Genomic DNA, 17319 nt, shown 5'->3' on the forward strand with positions numbered 1-17319 from the left:
AAATGGACAAATCTCCCAAACGCACGAACAGTCAAAACCCCTACAGCCAAAACCCCCACACTCAAGAAATGTCAAAACGCCCACACGATCGGTCATAACCCCCACACAAATGGACAACTCTCCCAAATACACGAACGGTCATAACCCCCACAGCCAAAACCCCCACACTGGTAGTCGGTCATAACCTCCAACGGTCATAACTCCCACACAAATGGACAAAACAGCCACACATAGCAACGGTCACAATCCCCACATAAATGGACAAAACCCCCACACAAATGGACAAAGCTCCCACATGCAGAAATAATCACAACTGCCACACAAATTGACAAAACCCCCATACTCATGTATTGCCCTTGTACTTTTTAATAACATCTTTTATTCCACTTAAACTGATGTTGCAACTATTCTTCTTGGGTGTCATAAAGAGCCGCAACAAAGACGTGAAATGACGATCATTTCAGAGTGTGGGGAATTGTCCGATTTTGTGGGAGTTTTGTCCATTTATGTGGGGATTATGACCGTTGCTATGTGTGACTGTTTTGTCCATTTGTGTGGGGGTTTTGACCGATTGTGTGGGCGTTTTGACATTTCTTGAGTGTGGGGGTTTTGGCTGCGGGGGTTTTGACCGTTCGTGCGTTTGGGAGATTTGTCCATTTGTGTGGGGGTTATGACCGATCGTGTGGGCGTTTTGACATTTCTTGAGTGTGGGGGTTTTGGCTGTGGGGGTTTTGACCGTTCGCGCGTTTGGGAGATTTGTCCATTTGTGTGGGGGTTATGACCGTTTGTGTGGGTGTTTTGACATTTCTTGAGTGTGGGGGTTTTGGCTGTGGGGGTTTTGACCTAGACCCACTCATTGCTAAATTCAAATTGCACTGCAGTTTGAATCCAATCGATAGTGGAGACATGGTATACACTAGCTTGCTATACATTCAAACTCAGCTCATAATAAACGAACCAAATTCTTTATTCAAAAAAAATAATAATAATTCTTGAATGCACTGAATAATCCATTTAGCTCTCGTTAAAATGAGCATGTGAGAATACTACAGTGAGGCGGAGGTTAAAAGTTTCTTTAATTGTCTATACACGTATAGGAAATGTTCAGTTTAAAACACATCTGTTTACCATATAAATGCCATGACTACCTCTATGATAGAAAGTATTACTTAAAGTACACAGAGACACTAAAATATTCATGCAGTAATGGTCATGTGTTATTTTCATAAAGAATGATAAATAATCGCCCTTGGATTTAGAAAAGTAAGGAGACAACAGGGTTTTACTTTTAAGCTAGCGCTACTCTGCTTTTTCATATTTTTATACTAGGAACACGGAGAGTTGTCAGACTACCCAGAATTAGTCTGCAATGAAACTCCCGCGGTCACATCGGTCTCTACTGTATCTAAATTGCTAAAATGTGTGTCTGCTGATGCCACTAAAACGGAAACAATAAGATAATTTGAACATGTGACCATTAAAAATGGAAAGCGACAAAGAAAATATACATTAGCTAGAAAAAGCTTAGTTAACATCATACTATTTTGAAACAATTTAAAAAAACAACAACAAGGATACAGAAGTATCTTATTCGGTAGCAACCACAGAACGCATATTACTATGTTAACGATTAACAAATTAGAATGCCTACTTTATATTATTAGCTGATTTATTGGTAGATATTAGTTGGAAGTTAGTAATATTGATCGAAGTTCAGCACGAATAAAAACAAAGCAAGTGAATTAAATGAATTGTTCCTTATCACCATACAACTGTTGCTATACATATAGGTATATATTTGCTAGCTTGCAGCGAGAGGCATTGAGTCAATTTTCACGGAATGGTAGAAAACTTATTATGCTCTAAACATGTATATTTAAAAAGGCTTGTATTAAAAGCTGAGTGTGTGTAGAATCTATATATATATATCGCTAATGAATATCGGATCTGGAGTACATGTATTAACCCGATAAGCATAACTGGGTGTCAATCGAAGTATTTCCCATCCACCATAATTTAGAAACAAGGATTTTATTTTATTAGTGATTTCACAGATCTGTTGTTAAGTTTAGTGGGTGCAGTTTAGTATTGTATTATTGCACAGAATCTCCGCTTACATTATTTCTACTTTACTTAAAGTTTGTGTATAACATTTTATCTAATTTCAGTGTTATTGTATTCAGTGTTGGTAGTTCAGTAAAATGTAAGAAAGATATATGAATTTTGATTTTAAAATAGGTGCATAACTTACGTAAAAATAGGAAATACAGGGTTTTCCAAAAGTCCTGCAAAAAAGTAAAAAGCTGCAACTTTGTAACCATTTATTGTATTTGACAAAACTTTTAGTGGACTTGTAAGAAAGTCTGAAATTTTGATTCCAAGCATTTGTTCAAAGCCAAACCTCGAGCTGAACACCATTTAAGTCCAAATATTGCTGAAGTATTTTCGGAAATCCAAGAATGGCATTTTGGCGTGCTTTATCCGTAATACTCCCAATCACATCACTTATCTTCTTCCGTAGGTCCTGAACATCTCTCGGTTTTTGCTTGTAAACTTTTCCTTAAAAGACTGTATTTCCTTTATGTCAATTCGTATCTTATGCACTACAGTTTTGTGACGTATATTCTCCCTGTCAGTGGCGTAACAAAAGTCTTGGGGCCGTCCTGCAGACAGCGTGCAGCGGGGTCCCTTTTCTACGTCTCACTTCACGATTTGAAGGCTCCTGATGGCTTGAGGTCTCCCCATCTTTATGCGGGGTCTGCGGGGCTCTTATCTACATCCTGCTCTCTGTGCATTTATACTGAGCCATCTTCACCCATTAATACAACTTCTGTCATTAATAGGGGATAAAAGATAGGATGGTGGTGAAGTTACGACTCTACATATATTGGAAAATGTAGAGGTAGCATTTCATATTTTGCATTAAGGTACGTATTTATAAGCAAGAAATGTCATAAGATGAAACAATTCAATACAAGGTAGAGAGATGTATTTTATTTTTACAAGTGGATGATTATTGTTGTGAAATCGTTAGAAGTGCTTTACGACGATGAAAATAAGTCAGTACGTAAGAAAGACGACATTATTCAGTGTTATTTTTCACCGGTGATGCATTTTTTCACAGCGTAGAAAATATGGAGTTTATTTTGAAAGATGTAACGCCACCACCAGTGGATTCAGAAGAATCGTTTTGGGTGGGTCTGTTCGCTTCGTGGTAGATGATCATAGCCTCAAAGTGACCAGAATTTTAATTTACAAGAATGGGGCGCATATCAATCCTTGGCCGGAGGGGGATGTAATGCTATTCCGAGATTCTATTTTGGGACCCAAATTTGTAAGCTTTTTATTTTTTTTCTTTAGATTTAAATTAAATAAGCATTACCGTACGTAGGCGTAGAGGGGTCAAGATCCACTTTATGCATAGTCACCGCGGCAAATCATATGTGCTGACTTGCACAGAAGAATGTACTTTATTGACTATAGCAATCGTTTTCATAAAAGAGTGTGCAATCAGTGGCAAAGCGTAATTCTACAAGTAGGGTAGGTTTGATAAACTATATTCCCATTGAGCTCAACTAAAAATATTTTGAAGTGCAGTTCATATTTTCTTCTTTCTTGGATTTGCAAAGAGATGACGGGAATTTCCTCCTCATTCGCTGTTTTCATATCCTGCATGTTTTAAAATAGATGGAGAGAAAAAGAAAGTACATTCTTGCAGTTAACTGTCAAATTTCTTGGATGAGCGTTTGTTACTTGCCTCTTTTACTTTAAAGTAAGTACAATACTACATTTAAATAATGGATCAAGATATAATGACTTCACTAGAAATGTTAATGCTCGGACGTAACCTCATTTCAATCCACACAAGGTATTTAATACTGTATTCTATGCATATTTAAGTTCCATATTTAATGGGGTGGCTTCAGAGCTTAGGGACTCACAGAAATTATAACGATTTTTTTATTGTTTTATATGTAGTGCCGAATTTTCACATTTCCAGGAATAAAGTTGGCAAAGACCCCCGAAACAAGCAAGGCCTCTCGAAAGAAAAATAGTAAATACACTACTCATTCCATGGAAGGTAAATCTTAACTAAAATTACACACGGATATTATTATTTTATCATGTACGATAAATTTCGTAAACATATACATGTGTTTAATGTATCAGACGTACATTTTACAAGCTAATTTGGACAAGGCCCCATGTAGGAAAAGATAACAGCTACTCTGAATAACTTCTGCGAGAAACCTATATACCTATATTTTTAAAAAAATATCGCTAATAGAAATACATAATTCTACTGAAAAACTTTCTGCTCTATGTTAATGAAATCATTTAATAACGTATTAGCATTGAAAGATGTCTTCAGCGCTAAAACTAAACTCCCAGATGCGAGCCTTCCCACCTTCTCAACAATGAGTGTAATGCCTAGTGATAATAGCGTCGCTCCCTGAGCAGCATAGTCCGTAAGCCTATGTAGCGAGCTGGTGAGTTTCAGACAGAAGAGTCTCCAAGTGTTTTCAGCCTACTACTTTTTTTACCGAAAAAATCTAAATATTGAAGTATTGACTTTATTTTATAAGAAATCAAAGTTAAAGTAATATACGGTAGAAAACGTGGTAGGCCCGGCCTCAGAGCCTCATAGTACACTTCGCCACTGTATACAATTTGCTATAATTGCTTATAGTTTTAATAAAAATAGCGGGGCAACAGTTGGAAAGAAAGACAGGCTCACACTGCGCAAAAATAGATAGCAAACGTATATATAATTATAAACTGACACTTGATAGTATATGGCACCCTGTGTTCCAAGTGGGCCAAAATATAATTGAGCAATCTGTAAATATTGCTTTCATATTTGTTTATATCATGATATAATTCAGCAAATTAAAAATTGAGAAGAAAAATGTAATATCTAATCAGAACTCCCAGGACGTTTTAATAGCTCCGTCATTATTTCCCGTAGTAGCGATTGCCCGAACATGATCTTGAGAATTAGCCCTGAAATAAGAATGTTATGTTTTTTCCCTTGAAGGAACTGGTCTCCTCACTCAAAGGCTGAGATTAAGTACAGGAGAATGAAATAGATACACTTTCTAATACATGATACTAATCACCGGTGCATTTAAATGTTGTACTGTACTACTAACAAGAACGCAGAGAGACACTTTGAAGTTAAACTACAGTAATTACACAAAGAAATGAATTGTGGATATATATTCTACAAAAGTATTATATGTAGCAGTGCTCATTGACCGTAAAGATCACTACAAAGGTAAATGCACAATTTATTGAATAAAATACTGTAAATAACGTAATAACAAAATGTCAACACTAAACTTTCGTTTAAACAAATTCAACAAAAATTTTGTCGGATCTTGCACGAAATAAGTATAAATTTTACATAAATTAAAATATGAATTAAAATTATATAGAATCACAATATTAGGCGTATAGTTTCTAAATCCGCTATCTCCAGTTTTCAAACAATTAGATAAGTAGATTTACTGGTATTCCTATCCATGCCCTTCACGATGAGAGAGATTTTTATCATTTGGTAGTTATAATGAATGTCCAGAAACCAGGAAAGTATTTCTAAAAAGAAAATTTTATCTCACATAATCTCTAAGTTATCAGTTTTTCCTGTTTTTCTCGAAACATTTTATGAAGGAAATGAAGGATTTAGAAACTATACGCCTCATATAAGACACTACAATGCATAAATAGTAAAAAAGACGAAAATCCTCCAAAAGATTAGCAATGCCTACAGTAAAATGAACGAAAGAAGATAAGAAATGTAAATGGTATTTCCGTTCACTACTGCACACTAACTATACTTAAATTAACATACTGAACGGTGATATTATTTGACAATATGAGATATTTGAAAAAAAAAATGCAAATCAAAATTTAATTTTGTAAAATTATCACCTTTAAGCGATATTGCAATAGAGAATAAAATACGTATAACTGTTTTTTCTATACTAAATAGATGCATTTAAACATGAATCTTACAGAAACACAAATTTAATTGCTCGTACATTCAGTATTTTTTCTTAAACAGAAGATAGTGAGAATAGAAAGAACGTTGTTGCAAAATTTTATGCAAAGGCTATTTTGGTTTGTTGCTTGATCATAACGTTTGATGTAATAGGGGGTAGAGAAGATGTGCAGTTACTTATTATAGTGCGATCTGAGCCACATTTTTCGTTCAAATGTACATCACGAAAAATCGAAATCGAGACCATGAGCACAGCAAAGATTATTTAGTCCGAATTCACCATATTTGCATTGTACAATTGACTACGTAAAGAACAATGCATTAGACCAAACTAGGGACAGGGCGTTGGAAATTGGCTCTTTTAGATAATATCTTAAGGGCAACTTTTAGAAATACAGTATAATTATAGCTACACCTACAGCAACAATAACATTACATTTTACTAGCTTTCAACTAGGTCAGGCTTCGCCCCAACCCCCAATTTGATCGGTGTATCGCCTGGCACAATATAGCAAATGCTCGTACGTGCTATTGATGCACAATCTTTCGCGTTCTTCCTTCTGTCGTTCATGAGGAACTGTAATGAGCTAAAACTCTGTCACAAAATTCAAACACCTTTTAATGTATTTCAGTGAACTACTATCAACGTTTTTGCCTTCCCTTCTACATTAAGTAACACAAAACACTCAAATATATGTATAATTATTTTAATTTAAAAATTAAACTACCAACTTTCAGATCTCTAACCGTAAGGGATCATGAGGTATGGACATCCTTTATTATTATTATTATTATTATTATTATTATTATTATTAGTAGTAGTAGTAGTAGTAGTAGTAGTAGTAGTAGTAGTAGTAGTAGTAGTAGTAGTAGTAGTAGTAGTATTAGTAGTAGTAGTATTAATTCCCACACTTTTTTCCTTTCTAGTAAAATATCAAAAATGCTTAAATGCACATTGAGTTATTTTAAGTGAGAATTATATATATATATCAATTCTCTAACCTTGAATAGTGCTCAGATATTGATATATTATTATTATTGCAATTCCCGAACCTTTTCTTTCGACTTGTTTTTTTCTCAAATTTACTAAAGTATCAAATACTTTGAAAGCGTGTCAAATGATTTTAAATGAGAAATCGAATTACCAAACTTCAAGTCTCTACTCTTAAGGGATTCGTAGAGAAGGTTATCTTATTAACATAATTTCCACCTCATGACGTTTCCGTTGTTCGAATTTCCAAAATATTCCTTCCCTACTGATTCCTTACGTTATACATCTTGTCAACTGTCCGAATTTCAAGTTTCTAATTATGCCTTTGACCTATGCAAAGATCAGTTACTCGCTCAGGACTTCGTTCTTAAAATACGAATTACAATACTAGCTTGTGTAATTTAACAAGAAAAGATTAAATGCGTTAAAAGTCATTATGAAACATTGTTGCCTTCCTAATATTTCCGTGTTGAACTCCAAAAGTCACGTCTCCTTTGTTGATCTAGAAGCTAGCGAATGTACTTTAGATCTTTGATGAATGAGGTTCTGTTGTTTGATTCCCAGTGAGTGAGCATTGAACGAACTACAGTGTTTCAGATTTAATTTTAAACTCTAGTCCTCCTTTCGTAAAGCATCGATCTGACAAACGATGTAAATAAATGTCAATCAAACTACCAACCGAAAACTCTCATTTCATATTCAGAGAGTTTTGAGGTAAGGAGCGCTGAAGATTCTCTATTTCTCTTTATTCAAGATAAATGTAACAAGAGTTTCGGGACTGGAATTCGATTTCCGTATTCTTTTTCTAGAACACGATTTTAAAATATAATGTTTCAGTTCAAAGAGAGAGACATCTTACAATCCTTCGGACAGTACTTCGTCCAATGAAAGAATCACATTCACGCTCCTTTGGGGAAAATGGTGAACTCCTCAAGAAAATAGAGACAGAAGTATTCACAATTCAAACGTGTCTGTATTAAATACTACTAAGTGACACATTTTTTGACTAGACTTTGCTAGGATTTTCAGAAAGATTGGAATGGTAAGGAAAGGGTCATATTTGTATCTCGCAAAGGGAAATGCTGGAAGTAAAACTATACCTTTTGGGGAGGGATGGTTGTTGCCTCTGCCCTTCGCGGATCAACAAGTGAGCATCACAAGTACTATTGAAACTTGTATAATTGCCAGAACCAACTTATTTTCACTATCCTCGCGTACGCGTATACTCACAATTATTTATAAGCCTTCTCCCTTCGGGGATACCTCACACTACCGCGCGGGTTAAACAGCTTAGCTCTGCTCTGACACGATTAGATAACATTCATGCTTTCCAGAGGGTGCCTACCGCATATTGGATAAATTAATTGAAAGCTGCATGCTTGTGATTGTCCGTTTTTTGCACTGTTATTTTTATTCCATACATCTGGAAGTCCTTTTATACGTAAATCGTAAACGAATTGTAATTTCTCAACAACTAGTTCCTGTGGTCCCTTTGAATTTTCTCTATGCCAGGCGAGATACTTTCTTGTCGCCCACTGCAAATCATGGGTTAAGTTTAAAAGGTGGTCGTCCATTTCTACTAAAATTTTGAAAATTTACCGCGTAGAAATGAACAATTTGTTTGTTTGTGTGCTTGATAATGTATTATATAAACGGTTCTAAACATTTAACTATTTGACAAGCAGAGGGAACTAATTGGCGCAAGGTTACTTCATGGTAGAATTATGGAAATGTAATAAGTATTTGTTTTGTAAACATGACTGGTGATTAACAGAAAATCTATTAAAATAAAAGTTATGTCTTAATAAATAAAAAAAATAAGTTATAGAAACTGCTGTAAGCAAATACCCTATCACCACAATTAAATAGCAGGCATATGCCTATCATGTTACCTCAGCTACATGGAAATGTGCCCAATGTGTGTATTATGTACGAGAGTGGGCCGTAAAAATCTTCTTATTTTTGTTGCCTTTGGTACTGATTAGAAAAATTAAGAAAAAAATGAAATCGTTTAACATCTACCGTTAGCGCTAAAGTTTACCAAAAATGACGAAAATCTTGTGATTTTTAATTTCTTTTGTCTTATAAATAAATAATATTTAATCGATTCCATTACTTATATTCGTTAATATAAATTGTAGTAAAGTATAAAAATAATTACAGTATGTTGTTTTGCTTTATGTTTTCCAATTGCTAATGGGGTAATTTTGCACATATGAATTAAATGATTGGTTCAAAAAATAAGCAGATTGACAGGGAAATATATCCCCGCACTCTGACAATTTTCGAGATTTAATCCCACTTCCCCTCCCCTTATGCAATATAGCTTGACTGAGAGTATTCCAGTATTGTTGCTGAATGCTGAACACTGAGAGTTTTGACACGCATTCCGTGTCCGTCATAACCTCGTCATTTTCTCACTTAGTGATTAAGTTTGGCGTTGTGCAGAAGTCCTCTTCAGTGTTAGCTGTGTTATTACATTTCTATTAGTTGTTCTTTATAATCTTGAATTACAGTGGTAAGTATTTTTGTTACATTCCGTGCGGTGATCTTTCGTAGCACTACAGTGGCAGCTTCGAAGATGATTACGAAGCAAAACTTTGAGTGTCCTCTTTATTCTTATCCCAGAAATTTGCCACTAACTAAACTGCCTACATATGAAGATGTACTTTAGTGTTGTTTTCACGAAAGACTTTAATTGTACCTACAAACGGACGATGTAAAAGTGAGCTTTTCAAAAATTGCTGTGATAGTAGCAAGAAAAATTAAAAAATCATTAATGATAGAGCGCCTACTCTTACCCTTACTGAGTACAGGATCGTGCAGCTTGTTGTTGCGTATCATGACAGTTACTATTAATTGAGAAAGTCGTAAAGTCGTGATTTCAACAAGCCAATATTTGCAAAGAAGATTGCAGACTTCAAGCAAAGATCATTGTAGATATTTGATGTGGCAACATGCAAATGTCCTATCATTTTGAACTGTACGTGTGATAAGACAGAAGGTTTGTGTGAATGTTTAATTTCTGCCAATCGCAACTGTGAAAAGTCTAAGAAGATACCTGCCCTTGAGTTACGATTCATCTATTTTCAAAGGAAGTATGGTTTGGGCAAAATTGGATGAATAGATCTTCAAGAAACGAAAAGGCTAACTTCAAGACTGAGAAGAAGGAACTACAAACTTAAACATGTTTTTAATGATACGCCTTCGAGTTCACTAACCATTTTTGAAAACGACCCTACAGATTGTTTCAGTTCAAGACTTCAAAAAGACGGTTTTGGCTCTTCCGATTTCTGTGAAAGTGAAAATGATGAGTTCGTCCCAGATATCCCAAACAAAACCCAGTCCGAATGGCAAATGAAAATAAAACTAAAGAGAAGGGCACTAAATGGTGATAGGTTTGGTGTACCTGACCTTGCTACTGCTGCAAATTGCTTCCAGCGTTCTACAAGGTATTGGAATGGTGACAGACACGGACTATTCTCACGTGGTCGATAAAAATAAAATACGGAGAGAGAAAAGTCATATCAGGAGATCTTTGCAGTGCAAAACCTGATACTTTGCGTCGTGGTCTATAGTTTGATGGGCGCAAACATGATACCTTAGTAGTTGAAGAACGTCATTCTAACTTATTTCGTAGACTTCAAAAAGGGGAGCACTACACTACCATTCAAGAGCCTGGGTTGACATATATATTGGCCACTTTTCTCCATCATCGGAATCTTCTACTGATATCGCTTCCAGCACAATTTCCTACTTGACTGAAGTTGACATTTCTTTGGACGAATTAGATGTTGTTGGCTGTGATGGAACTGTTACCAATACAGGATGGAGTAATTGTGTAATTCGGCAAATTGAACTTCATATAGGTAGATCGTTGAAGTTTGCTGTATGTCTTCTCCATTTTAATGAGTTGCCTCTCCGCCACTTATTTCAACACGTTGATGAGGAAACAACAGGTCCTAAAACCTTTCGTGGGCCGACCGGTCAACTGCTCAATGGCTGTGAAAGATTACGTGTAGTTAAATTTGAAAGAGTTGACTGCATAATCCCTGAAGTAGACCGTCAATTCTCAGCAAAGACCAGCAGTAATTTTAGGATAGTTCAAGATCAGTAAATGCATTGGAATGTCCAAAAGACTTGTCCTTTCGAGACTCTGACCCTATGTCGCACTCAAGATGGCTGACAACCGCAAACATAATTCATAGGTTCTACATCAGTACAGAAAATCCCTCAAAAGGTCTTAAAGAATTGGTACTTTTTTTATTGCGTTCGTAAGTGCTTTGTGGTTTAAAATGAAACAAGCCATTCTTTTTCAGATTGTTCGAAATATCTTTTTGAAACAATGGCTACAAGATACCTCCCTGAAACACTTCCGCAAATGGTAGAGTCTGTAATTGAGAGGAACACATTTTACTAAGGATTTTACTAAGGTGCTAAGGATTATACTGAAATGATTGACTGGTCGACCTGCAAAGTATCGTCTCCATGGTTGCGTCGAATAAATGATGATGAAATCAGACTCCTTATACAGAGTGGCATTATACCCGACAGGGAAGTTGTAAGATGATTCCCTAGATACACACAAGCTGCCGAGAGACATGTAAAACTGATAACAGAAGCAACTGGCAAAGTATGTGGTCCTCAGTCAAGAGATGGATATATCAGCGCAACTCTGCAATCCAGAGCTATTATGCCACACTTCAACCAAAAATATCATTTCAAAGCGAAGTCTCATTGCTAAAACAAGTGATAAAATCCACAAAAATCAAGGATAAACTAAATATTCGTAAAACATACATGCATTGTATGGTTGTTTGGGAAGGGTGTGGGTGGAACTCGAACTGCAGCCACCTCACCCTGGTGAGTTCTGGGTCATGTGTGTTTACGAATGGGGGAAGTATTGCAGATGAAAGTATTTAAATTTTAAGTAGAATTTTAAAAAAATAAAAAAGTTGCATGAACAGTTTTACAATGTTAATTTAGTTTTTAAACCAGTCATTTAACTGACATAATCCAAACTATGTTATACAAATGAAGATGGTATTTTTGGAAAATAATTTTCAGTAATGTGAATTTAAACAGTACAATAACTATATTTTACAGCTTAATACAATTTATATTACAGAAAATAAATCATGGAATAGATTAACTATTATTTATTTATAAGACAAAAGGAATTTAAAAATCACAAAGATTTTTGTCATTTTTGATAAACTTTGACTGAGATGCGCGAACGGAAGATGTTAACCGATTTCAATTTTTTTCTTAATCAGTACCAAAGGCAACTTTTTCTCGCTATAGCGACTTAAAAAAATAAAAAGGTTTTTCTTGGCGCACCCTATTATGTAACTCTGAGAGAGAAATCACATGGATGGTAAGTGATAGCCACAGTCTGTATCCACCTCTAGGCGCATGCCTGACAATTACCTGAGTATCTTACATAGTATGTTCTTCCCCATACCGTAAGCGAAAATAACAAAGTATTTTAAATCACACTTATGCGTAATTTGTTAACTTTAAGGTGAGTCTAAAAATCCTTTAAAAAGTTTTAGAAAGTACCCTGGAGTGGGTTGCGAACCAGAAACCCTTTTATTGCCAGGCGGGTGCTTTTTTAAATTGACCACGGATGCGGTGAAAAAACATCGCTTGTAGAGGAATAAATCCTTGGAGTCTTTTAAATTTGGCTAATCAGCTCTTGTAACCCCTTATATTCGACGATGACAGTTTGGGGTTTGATAAAAACCTCTCGCCAGGTAATTTTATAACAAAATAACACACATCTCTTTACTTTATTTCATAGTTCTTTCGTATTCACTTTTAAGTGGTCGGCGAGAGTTGGCATCTAAAAATACAATTCTTTATCCCGAATTACGTAAATCATTCACTGTTGACATATGTTTTAAAGATTCATCTTGATTTTTGTTCATGAGTCATGTCATTTCTTTCTTCTAAATTCATCTCCCGAATTTTATGCATTTGTTGTTTTCTTCTAAGCGATTGTGTACTAGAAGGACAGCAATTGGAGCAGAAACCGCGAGAGACCGTTACATGTTACTGCGCATGAGCAAATGATAACAGCTGATGGTCATTCGTGCTTCACTGGAGATATTAATTGTCATAAGTATCTGAAAAAGTATGCATGTAAAGGAGGTACCTCGAACATGAACGATATATGTCCCATGTGACGCCATAAGAACAAACGACTATTACAGTGCAAAACTCAGCCAAATATATAAATAATACATTTGTGGTACATAGTCGCAAATATCAATTAGGTGTAACAAGCAGCTAAAATTTTAGGTAGCTGAAGTACATGTTCCCCACTTGAATACCTTATATACAAAGTGTCGGGTACCTAAAAATTAGCTGGAACACCTAAACGGTACATACCTAGCACATCTTGTGCTGTTAGGGTAACTGTAATGAAACGTGGAAAAATTTATACTTTTCAATGTAACGGTAAGGAACATGACCAACATGACAGCAAGGTTCTAGAAAACAGATTCCACTTCTCATTAGCAGGAATAAAGGAGGAAACAACGTTTCCTGCGGGGCATTAGCCCGACTTCATACGGTCACACTCGCTCAGCATAATATGTAAATTAAATATTACACCTTGGTACAGAAAACAAATTATTACTCTTTTAGCCAAAAAGTAGCAGGACGACCAACTTCGGAAAAAATGCCCAAATCATTTAGGGGACAGTAAGAAGAAAATTATTGAAACAATTATCGTCTCCAGTGATTATTTCGAAATGTGCTGAAAGGAAAACTGCATATAAAAAACACTAAGGCTGTAAGAGTGTCTTTCGAGATAATAAAATTCCATGCTGACAGGTTTCAAAACAAAATTTCAGTTTTGTTCCCTGGTTTTCGCATATAACTATCACTTTATAGATATCTAAATTTCAACAATCATTAGTAGCTGAGATTTACACCTAGCAGAATGCCAACATGTTTGTAAAACAATATATATCGGGTGTGCAAAATAAGTATTACAACTCTTGGGAAGTGACTCCTGACACTGAGAGAAGAAAAAATGTTCTCTTGAACTTTCGGCTATCCAACATAATTTAGGATCTATAACGTGCGGAAAGCGTGGGAAAATGACTTTCGGACGCCAATAGTTCGGAAACTATCCAACGTAAAGAGGGCGGGTAAAAAATTCACTGAAGAAGTCATACCTGCTGTATAAAATTTTGCATGTTTCACAATCCTACCATGCACGCGCAAGAGATTCCCCAAAGGAACGTAGGGTGTCCCTCATAATCTGCCAAATGAAAATTGGTCTAAATGGATACGAATTGATAGGGTTTCTACCAGGTAACAATAGTTCGTTTGTATTAAGTCCATATCTGGAACAAATACAAAATGGCGGACACCTTTATGCCCGTTGTGTACGGTTGCATAATCGCCCGGTACGGAGGCTGGCCAACAGTGACGTTCTCAGTATTAAGTGTAGCGAATTTGTACTCAAATGCTCTAGAAAGACATCTAGGGTGTCGGTAGAGCACAACACATGAAGCAGGGTGATTCACATGTGTGGAAACACATAAGGAAAGATGACCAGAAATGCACTCATACTCAGTAAACGTGAGTTCAAAGAGTCGGAAATGTAAGGATCAGCGTTAAGAACATGAAAGCCATTGCCAATTCACCAATAAAATTCCATCAATCCGATGCAGTATGATGTGCACGGTTGCATACAAACAAGGATGCAACAACTGAGGCCAGTTTGAAATTGTGCAAGGGGACTCACAAAGAAACTGGTTACTAAATAAATTTCACTACTGGGATCGAATGACCGATATTGAAATGTGACCAATGTGTGTGTTGATATCGACATTTAGCTAATGGACAAATGCCAGCATGTCCCACTACTACTGGTACACCGTCCCACGTGCGAGAAATAGGAAAATAACTACTAGGTTCTTGAATCTAAGGCCGTGGGCTTCCAGTAGTATTGGAAACTACGACCACCCGAGCGAAAGCGAGCGTTCTAGCCCTGATGCGCGAGGAAGCCTCACTTTCTCTGTATTCATTTCTTTGAGGAACACCCACTTTGTTTGGCAAGCGCTCTCGTACAGCCTCCCGACATGCTTGTGTGTTTCATTTTGTTACTCCTATTGCACAGCTGTAAACAATCTGAGCTTTAAGACGTTTCTTCCTATTTCTCATGTCGTTTTATTTTCCTTATGTATGGTGTTCCAGCTGTAGTGTACATGTGCCAAATTGGTTCATTTTCGTCTTTGTCTTGGCATGTTCACTGTGTGTAAGATACGAATTTCTAAAGGTATTTTCCTATATTTCGAGTACGTGAGACATGAGACATGATACAAGTTTGTTATTTTCATGCTCTATCAGAATTTGAACCATGGATTAAGAGATTTCTTTTCATGTGTCAACTGTGGGACAATGTCCCAAACAAAGAGGGATATTGATACAATCGTGTTCTAGTTACGTTCTACCAAAAAGTGGACCAAATGTAATAGCAGAATGTACAACGTTATTTTCTTAGTTTTCGCACGTGAGACTTTGTCCCAGCAGTAGTGGGACATGTTGACATTTGTCTAATAGCTACATGTTGATATCAACACACACATTGGTCACATTTCAATATCGATCATGCGATCCCACTAGTGACATTAATTTAGTTCACCCAGTTCTTTGTGAGTCCCCTTGAACAATTTCAACTTGGCCTCAGTTGTTGCATCCTTATTCGTATGCAACCGCGCACATCATATTGCATACGATTGATGGAATATTATTGAATTGGCAATGGCTTTCATGCTATTGATGCTATTCTTTATATTTCTGATGCTTAGAAATCACGTTTACTTAGTATGATTGCGTTTTTCCTGGGCATTTTTCGTACGTGTTTCCACACATGTGAATCACCCTGCTTCGTGTGTTGTGCTCTAGCGACACTCCAGATGTCTTTCTAGAGCATTTGAGTACAAATTCGGTACCTTAATACTCAGAACGTCACTGTTGACCAGCATCCGTACTTGGCGATTATGCACCAAACACATTGGGCATGAAGGTGTCCTCCATTTTGTATGTGTTGCAGATATCGACTTAATACAAACGAATTGTTGTTACCTGGTAAAAACCCTATCAATTCATATCCATTTAGACCAATTTCTATTTGGCAGATTATGAGAGAGTCTCTACGTTCCTTTGGGGAATCCCTTGCGCGTGCATGGTAGGATTGCGAAACATGCAAAATTCAATACAGCAGGTATGACTTTTTCAGTGAATTTTTTACCCGCCCTCTTTACGTTGGATAGTTTCCGAAATATTGGCGTCCAAAAGTCATTTTCTCACGCTGCCGGTACGTTATAGATCCGGGTAATAGTATACATGAGAACGTCGTGATCTGCGTTTCTTCTGTGTTCTATTACCACTTCTACATGAAATATCATAAATTTTCTACGTAGTGCAATAGTAAGTAGTATCCATTTGCACAAGACATGCGATATGCGTTAAATTTCCCACCCCCTTACACACACATAGTCATAGATAAAGTACAAGGGCACTACAGATGCAGATATGAAGTACAGGTACCTTCTGTTTTATTTTCGTATCAGTCGATAAGTAAATCAAAGTCGCTTTTTTACCCCCTTGGTAGGTTCGTAGATACTCAATGAATAATCCCTGAAAGTATGAGCGTCCAGCTCCTTCGGGAACTGACGCGGCTTTACGTATACTATATCCCAGATCCCAAACTATGTCCGATAGCCGAAAGTTCAAGAGAACCTTTTTCTTGTCTTAGTGGCAGGAGTCTCCTGCCAAGAGTTGTAACACTTATTTTGCAATACCCGATATATAATGTATCCCATATAAGCTATTTTATTACAAAGTGTAGATAAGAATGACTTATTTCTCCATTAAAAAATATAATTGACCACAACTAATTTCGTCAACTTTTTCTAAATGCGTTTACCTGTAAATTGAGTCGCTAAAACAAGTACTACCAGAAAGTAAAACTTAAACCTGAGGGTGGTCTTACGGAAGTAATTCCGAGAACAGTAAATACAAAATGATAATTATAGTTCCAAGTAACAAATTAAAAGTACTTCTGAGGAGAGGACACACAAGATGAATGAAGATCTTTTTTCTTCTTTTCTCCTAACCTTTAAGAGTTTTTGTATCTTTAGATACAGAACGAGGTCCAATCACCTAAAACAATGATTCCTGTTTAGAAATTTTAATTTTAAAACCGTGTACTTAATATTTCTTCAGGAAAAACTTTATTTTCTATATGATTCTGAGTAGACTATAATGTTTTTATTTCCTTAAATACGTATGGAATATATTA

General features: G+C 36.1%; 1 protein-coding gene across 1 annotated transcript in view; it reads right to left on the minus strand.

Moving 5' to 3' along the window:
- The window catches only part of LOC145681646 (uncharacterized), a 168427-nt gene extending 151344 nt beyond the window's left edge, over window positions 1-17083 (minus strand). The window contains exon 1 of the mRNA XM_081753268.1: window positions 17011-17083. The gene's annotated coding sequence lies outside the window, so the exon portion shown is untranslated. The remainder of the gene's footprint in view (window positions 1-17010) is intronic.
- Between the last annotated feature and the right edge of the window lie 236 nt (window positions 17084-17319).

The sequence above is a fragment of the Thermobia domestica genome, chromosome 3 (assembly GCF_964235325.1).
Source record: "Thermobia domestica chromosome 3, izTheDome1.hap1.1, whole genome shotgun sequence".
NCBI lineage: Eukaryota > Metazoa > Arthropoda > Insecta > Zygentoma > Lepismatidae > Thermobia > Thermobia domestica.